This window comes from Rhinolophus ferrumequinum, chromosome 25, assembly GCF_004115265.2.
Source record: "Rhinolophus ferrumequinum isolate MPI-CBG mRhiFer1 chromosome 25, mRhiFer1_v1.p, whole genome shotgun sequence".
NCBI lineage: Eukaryota > Metazoa > Chordata > Mammalia > Chiroptera > Rhinolophidae > Rhinolophus > Rhinolophus ferrumequinum.
Window position 1 is genome coordinate 15,265,697 of NC_046308.1, and position 7,578 is coordinate 15,273,274.

Here is a 7,578-nt window from a genome sequence, read left to right on the forward strand (position 1 = left end):
CGAGCTTTGGCACAGGTGTTCTGAGCTTTTCTCCTGGGTCACCGACTCAACCACTTGGTGTCCGAAAGTCACCACGAGAAGAGAAGGCCTGAGCAAACAGCGTCCAGGTCACTCTGATCCTCACGGTGGGTCCTTTTCTCTTGTGGCAGGAGGATGCAGCAGCAGATGAAACATGAATGTATTCTGGAGTCACTTGCGAGGACAAATCGGAAGAAGGGGAGGCTTTCTTGCCCACTTTGGTCTGGAGAGCCCCCCAGATTCCGTGTTCCTGCTGGGAGTGAGGGTGGGGTGGAGTGTAAATAACTGAACGCCCAGGAAAGGACTCTGGCCGGTTCTACAGTCCCCGGATGTAACGACGACATGTAGGTGGTGAAGCTTGTGTGTGAGGTTTGTAGGGTGTGTGTGTGTGGTGTGGTTGTGAATGTGAGTGTGTGTGAGTGCCTGTGGTTCTTCAGGCGATTTACCCGCTTACACAACAGAATACCCGCGACTGCTTTCTAAAGCAAATCCTGTCACCGGTAGGTACTGTACATAATTGCCTCACTGTTCCCTCACCACAGCTGTGTCTGGAGGTTTGTTTCGTGTTCTGTTTCCTCACGTGGAGATCGTGCAGACATGAACGACACAAGCTCTGGGCCTCTCGTGGAGAAGCCAACATGGAAATCCAGGCATGGGTCCCAAAGTTGCTGCTCTGGACCACGGACCTGCACTCACCCCTCTGCTGTGGGATCACTCGTCACAGAGCAAGGGAGTCTCGGGCTCCGTGGACGTGTCCGCTGAGCCCCCGCACGCTGCCCATCGTGAGAGGGGGCCTCAGAGTCGCACAGCCCAGGGCAGCGACAGGTGTATTTCACAGCGACTTTGGCAGAGTCATTGGTGTGAAAGGCGCATGTGGGGTCCACGTGCTCCTGCTCAGCCCCCAGATTCTAAGAGGCGCACGTAGGACCATGTAGATCAGCGTCTCTCAGGCCTGCGGTCACTCCTCAGCCTCTGCCCCAAAGCAGTTAAGAATCAGGGAGACGAAATCACAACAAGCCTTAGAAACAGTCAAACCGTGTGAGCACGTACCCAAGGGGCAGCAGCCACGGACACCTCAAAGTGAACCCGGTGGGGAGCCCGTGCCCGTCACCTCATTGCAAATCTCCCGCCCAAGTGGGGTCGAGACCGTCAGTGCTCTCCCCAGACCCCCCTGATAAGAACTATCTCACTGTCGGTGTCCAGTGGAAGGACGGACACACCCTGACTCAGTGGACACACACGTGGTGTAGGAAGGAAGACTGGGAGGGAAGTATCACAGGAATGATAGTGGTTATTTTAAGTAATGGGATCTCTGTACTTTCAAATCTCGTGTATTTGACATTTTCTTCTGAAACAAAGTTGTGGAGAAATATGATGGCATACTTTGCCTAGAATTGAGTTCAGTTCCCCAATAAAGTTTGCTTTTCATCAAGTTCCCTGATCTTACAGAGGAGGTGACTACACTTAGGAGCGCTTGTGGATTCTGTAGGAAGGAAAGAGCTTGGACGAAGGGAGGGAGACGGGGCGATTCAGCCAGACTTGTAAACAGGCGGAGCCGTCATACGAGTGTGACCTTGGAAGGTAGCGTGCCCGTTACTGTGTCCTCTTTGTTAGACTGACTGTTCAATGGACGGGGCTCCTGTAGCTGGGAGGACAGAGGCTCTTCTTCTCACGTCTTTCCCGCCCTCTCCCGGGCCGCCCTTCATCCAGCGAGGACGAGGGGCCGGCAGCAGCTCGCCTCTTACTTATTAATCACCGCCATCCACACACTCAGGCCCCAGGTCTGTATTAAGAAAAGCTCACTGAGAAATTTATGAGCAGTGTCAGCAGTGACTGACCCACTGAGACTTTCAGATGGAAAGAGAGCACATGAGAAAGAAATGGGGGTGGGGTATTATCTGTCCTCACAGAGCCCCCTGAAGGCCTGACCAGGAGCTTCCCAGCGACAGCGCAGGTGATGTGGCCCCGTCTACCCTGGAGGTTAAGTTCGCCTTCCTTCCTCTGTGATAGGAACGGTGCTTTATTTTTCGGTAAAACTAAGACATGAAAATGAGAGTGAGCCTGAACGTTACAGACGACACAGACAATTTTCTTGGTGGAGAGAGTGTGGAGTGTAAGCCTCCTACCACCTGATTCCTGATTCGAAAGGGCATCCAAGGACAACCTCAGCTGCAGGTTGTACGGGAGTGAGCTTCAGCCTGTGGCAGGTTTTCCTCCATGGAAAAGGGTTTTGTAATCGCCAAACCGAAATGGCCGTGTGAGATACTGCCTCCAGCAACAGTTTTGAAATGAGCAGTTTTGCTCTCTTCTTGCTTTGGGTTCCCTTGACTTGCCAGAGTTCCCATCTGGTTTTCTAATGTCATGAAGTGAACCAAAGAGCTGTGCGAACACGGCCCGGCATGAGCTGCTCCTCATATATATCTGTCATTTCAGGAGGCGTCAGTGGACACTGAAGATAGGACAGTGTAAGTTTACACGTGTGCATCCATTGGATGCCAACTATACCACAATTAACGTGGAAGAACAAAACTCTCACCGCTCAGGGCAATGCTCACTGAGTTCTAAAGGGAGAAACTGTATTTCAGAACCTCTGTTTCTGCATCAATGACAACTTCCTTTAATTATTATCATTGCCTCTCAGTACGGCTCGAGGCATTTTGAATGGCCATGATGTGTCACTGCTGCCACTTCCCTCATTCTCAAGGCTTTTCTATTAAAGGCCTACGAACGACTCCTCACCCCAACTTAGCTGAGCGCTGGGCAGGGCTCCTTCCTTTTGCAGATGGGCCCTGGTGTAGCCCCACGCCTCGTCCAGTTCTGGAGTCATTTGAACCAGGAGAGACTCCAGGAAGAGGGAAATTCCCTGTGGCTTTCTCCACAGAGGTCTGTCATTTACCTTCACACACTCTTGCTAAGAACACACAATGTCATTCTCACGTGGGATGTCTGCCTCCCGTCACTCGTCCCACCTGTGGTTTTCTGTGCGGCAAGAAACACTGTGCACAGTGAAGAGAACCAAGCGGTCACGGTGAGGGCCTGAGCGTCAGGTGGCACTGGGCTCCTGTTCTAGGAGGACGAAGGGCACGCTGTGCATCGCGAGATGAGGAAAGAGCAGCTCAGCAGAGCGACAAGTGCTCTGCCCCTCATGTCCCTCTAGTAACTTCCTTTGGAAATAGGGTTATGCTTTCTTCTGAAGGGCTTTGTCAGAAATCAGGTCAAGGCAGTTGTTTAAGTCGTTATGCATATAAAATGAGACAAATTCTGCTTTGAGTGTCCTTTGTACCAGGACTCGTGTGTGAAAATGTATTTTAGTAGAATTTGTCTAGTAGATGTCAATGTTTCCCCTCCACGCAAAAAAAAAAAAAAAAAAAAAAAAGACTGCTCGCACGTAAAATGTCACTTGTTTATCCCAGAGACTGTCTACTTGAGACAAGTCTGTCCTAGAAATCCTCAATCTCTAGATCATCGTCTCCTCATGGTTCTGAAGGGAACCCAGATGTGTGCGCTGAAATGTCAAAACGAGGCTCCCAAGAGCTGGGCTCCAGGAATTGACAGAGCGCTGCCCAGTGGATTCCTGGTGCGAGAACAGCTCTGAGAGCCTTGGACCCGACTTTGTCATGACGACAATTTAGAGGAGCAGAGGAAGACGCAGGAAGGACACCCAGGCCAGGGGTGACCAAGGGGTGGTTTCAAGATCAGGAGAAGCGGTAGGACACTGTCCCCTGAGCCCAGCCTTGCCCAGACTTAAGATGCTATTTGGCTGCTTCTTGAATGGGGCTGAGAGAGGACGCAGCCATGTTGCTGGATTGCACATTGTGTAGACGTCTTCTCTTCAACCTGGAGAAAGGAGCTCTCCTCCTGTTCCACGGTTTCTTTATCTTCCTCTGTAACAACCAGACCCTTTCTCCTTTGTTCCCTCCCTCCCCCATCCTCCCTCCATTTCTCTTTCTCCTCCCCCTGCCTCCCTCTTTCCCTCCCTCCTTCCATCCCTCCTTCCTACCCTCCTTCCCTCTCTCAATACCTCTTCCCTCTCTCTGTCTGTCCCTCCCTCTCTTCTAGCCTGTCCTTTCTTTGTCCCTTCTTCTCCCTCACTCCATAGTCCACGTTTCTCTCTTTATTCCATTTTTCTTTCTTTGCTTTCTAATTTATTTCACTAATTTTTTTATTGTGGTAAAAAAACATAATCTAACTGCTAAGCGCCTTTTAAGGGTACAAATACAGTATTGTTAACTGCATGCATGTTATTACACAGCAGATCTGGAAGATTTTCAGCTCTCATGACTCCAACTCTGTACCCATTCACAGTAAATCCATATTTCTTCCCCCCCCCCCATTCTCAGCAACCACGCTTCTACTCTCTGCTTCTAAGAGGTTGACTATTTTAGATAGTCATCTAATGGAATCATACACTATTTCTTTTTTTGTGACGGACTTTTGTTCACTTAGAATAATGTCCTCCAGGTTTATTCGAGTTGCTGCAAATGGCAGGATTTCCTTCCCTTTTAAGGTGAACAACATTCCATTGAATGCATACACCACCTTTTCTTCATGCTTTCACCAGTCCATGGACACTGGGGCTGTTTCCAGATCTGGGCTGTTGTGAGCAAGCAGCAACGATCAAGGGCGTGCAGTTATCCCCTCGAGATCCCGAATTCATTCCCTTGGCATGTGACCCAAAAGTGCTATCACTGCATCTTAGGGGAGGTTCTATTTGTAATACTTTGAGGAAGCTCAATTCTGTTTTCCATAATGGCTGCACCATTTTACATTTACAGTAACAGTGTAGAAAGGATCCAATTTCTCCCATTCTTGCCCACATTTGTTATCTTTTTTTTCTTCAAATAATATACAACCTAACATGTGTACAGTGATACCTCACCGTCCTCTTCATTTGCATTTCCCTGATGGTTAATTCTGTTGACCCCTTTTCATAGGTCTGTTGGCCATTCGTATGTCTATTTTGGAGAACTTTCTGCTCAAGCCTTTGCCCAAGTTCTAGTTGGATTCTTCTTCTTTTTTTTTTTTAACCACTGAGTGTTGCAGTTTTGTGTGTATTTTGTATATTAGCCCCTTTTCAGATAGGTTTGTAAATATTTCCTCCTGTTTTGTAGGAGCCTTTTCATTCTGTTGATTGTTAAAAGACTACCCTTTCCCTATTGTTTAGTAATGACACCCTTTTCTTGAAGATCATTTGGCCATAGATGTGTGTGATTTAGCACTTTGTCTTCTGTTCCACAGGTTGATGTGTTTGCTTTTATGCCAGCCACATGCTGTTTGGATGACTGTAACTTTGTCATGTGTTTTCACACTGGGAAGAGTGGGACTTCTGTGTTTATTTTTCGTTCTCCATATAGTATTGGCTACTGGGTCCCATATGTATTTTAAGATTTTCTTATTTTTTTTCTATAAAAATGAGAGTAGGATTTTCAAGGGTGTGGCATTGGGTCTGCAGAACACTTTGGGTTGTGTGGAAATGTTAACAATATTATGTCTTCCAACCCATGAACACAGTGTGTGGTTCCAATTGTTTGTGTCTCCTTCAATTCCTTCAGCGACGTTCTGTCATTTTCCTTGTACAAGTCATTCTCCCCCTTAGGGGGTCTTTGCCACTGCCTTCCCAGGCTCTAGTGCAGAGTCAGGGGCGAGAAGGGTGGGCTCCTGAAGACAGTGAGGTGCCCCCACCACTACTCGGATTCTGTCTAGCACAGGTGTGCCAGCCATGCTGTTCTCCTTTGCTCACAGGTGGGCCCCTGGCTGGGATCCTCTAGGATCTGGTGTTGACATCATTCTTCGAGTGTCCCCAGAGCCTCCATTGCGCCTGGCACATGCATATGAGCCCTTGAACTTCCTACAAATGAATGATCAGATCAGACCCACCAACTACTCTGTGGGAACTAGCAGTGAAGGAGAGGGCACACCATCCACATCTTGAGATCTAGAGTTGGACTCTCCACTGTGGCCGCCAGAGGCCAGGTGTGGCTGTTTATAATTCATTTCACTTCATCATTAATGATCTCAGTGAATTAACATAAAGCATCCAATTGCTCAGTGACACTAGGCACACTCAAATGTGAACATACGAGCTGGAATTCCAGGTTGATAAGTTTGGAGGGGAGAGCAGTCAGTGGCCAGGGGGTAGGAGGAATTAAAAGGGGATTCGTTCAGCATCTCTCTCTGATTTAAATGTTTGCATCTGTGACCAACATCTTGTTCAAAAACTTTCATCCCATGGAGCACAGGGAAGGTCTGAGAACCTGAAGAAAGGTCAGGGTGATGCCGTGTGACTCCCCACAGTCTCACATCAACTGGGAGGAATGGGGGAGCCCTCTTTCTAGTAAGATCACTGCTCATGTCTCTGTGTCTAAAGACTGGCTGATGCAAAGCTTCTCTGACTCTAACAGTGACGATGAAGACTCTACACATAGCTAACGAGACTCAGGTCAATTCAATGGGAGAGAGTTCATGGGAACAGGTGTGTGTCGCCTGCTGCTTTGAAGGTTGAGGAAGGGGGATGTGACATCAGACAGAAAAAGGAAATATGAGCAGAAGTCTGACTTGTTGTTTCAGTGATGTCACGGACACAGAGCTCTCTGTGTCCAGGGGGTTTGAGTGGGGTGTTTCTCATCTTTTCTTGCTTTGCTCTATAAAACTCATCGTTCCTGCAAGACCAGCCCTTTCTTCCCCTTACCCCAGCCAAATCTCAGAGCTTGGCATTGGATTGGTCAGCGCTCCTGAGAATTGTGGACAAGAGACTGTGGCTTCCTTCTCGTATTGACCTACGATGGCCTAAATCTGGTGGACACAATGACTGGCTCATAGGCTCTGCAAAGTGGAGACCAGGGTCTTCTGGTTTCTGAGAAGTCAAGTCCCTCCCGCTTTACGCTCAGGACTTGTAGCAACACCTTCTGCTTCTGTCCTCATGTTTGTTCCTCATGGAAAGGGCGCTCCCAGAGCTGCATGAGTTAAAGAAGAATTCCTCTGGCATCACAGCTTTCGCTCCACTATTGTAGAGCTCACTTCCGCCTCCACAGCCCAGCCAGGGCGGATGTGTTGAATGTGCTTTCACATGAGCTAAGCCTCTGTCCAGCTGCCTCCCCTGACCCTCCAGGGCCGGCACATTCTAGGAGATACACTTGTTCTCACAGCACCGCTGACATGTCTCCTGGGATTGAGCAGGACCAGGACAGGGCCCCGGGCTCAGGACCAGGAGGCGCTGGGGAGCGAGTGTAGACGTGAGGACAGAATGGGTCCTGGGTGTGGCTCCATCCCCCAGGAGCAGCAGGACCCTGGGTTCTCACTTGGACTGTAGCTCTCCCCTTTCCTTCCCCATCGCCACACCTAAACATACCTGCCGCCTTTGTCCCACCTAAGACCGCTGTCAGGACGACGAAGCCGCCCACAGAGTGGGCCTAAGAGCACTTGTAAGTAATTATCTCCTTCATCTCTTTTTCATCTTCTCTCTTTCCTATTCATAAGCTCCTGTGTGTGACCCTTCCCCAGGTCCTCCTTCTCTTTCTATGATTCTCTTCCTGAGGGATCTGGTCTCATCCAGGTACTGGG